The sequence below is a fragment of the Penaeus monodon genome, chromosome 28, assembly GCF_015228065.2.
Source record: "Penaeus monodon isolate SGIC_2016 chromosome 28, NSTDA_Pmon_1, whole genome shotgun sequence".
NCBI classification, from domain to species: Eukaryota; Metazoa; Arthropoda; class Malacostraca; order Decapoda; family Penaeidae; genus Penaeus; species Penaeus monodon.
The window spans coordinates 22,234,266-22,234,504 of NC_051413.1; the positions used below are offsets into that span (position 1 = coordinate 22,234,266).

A 239-nucleotide genomic window follows, 5' to 3' on the forward strand; every position below is an offset into this window, starting at 1 on the left:
GATAACATATAAGAGCAACAACATTACATCTTCCTTATCCAAGTTGTGCACACGGCAAGGGAGCTCCGCCTTGTGACCCACCACCGCCGTGACGTTGGCTGGGGAAAGTCGTCGTCAAAGTAGGCTGTGTCGGAGTGAGGCTGCCCCACGTGATGTCCGGGGGGGGAGCCCCTCTTCGGCTTCGTCGGTTCCTGAGGGAGATGGATTCGCGGCGGTGAATCATCATTTGTTTTGTAAAG

At 55.2% G+C, this 239-nt stretch overlaps 1 pseudogene; it reads right to left on the reverse strand.

Annotated features, from left to right (window-relative positions):
* Positions 1 to 223, reverse strand: part of LOC119591097 — a 4,721-nt pseudogene extending 4,498 nt beyond the window's left edge.
* Between the last annotated feature and the right edge of the window lie 16 nt (positions 224 to 239).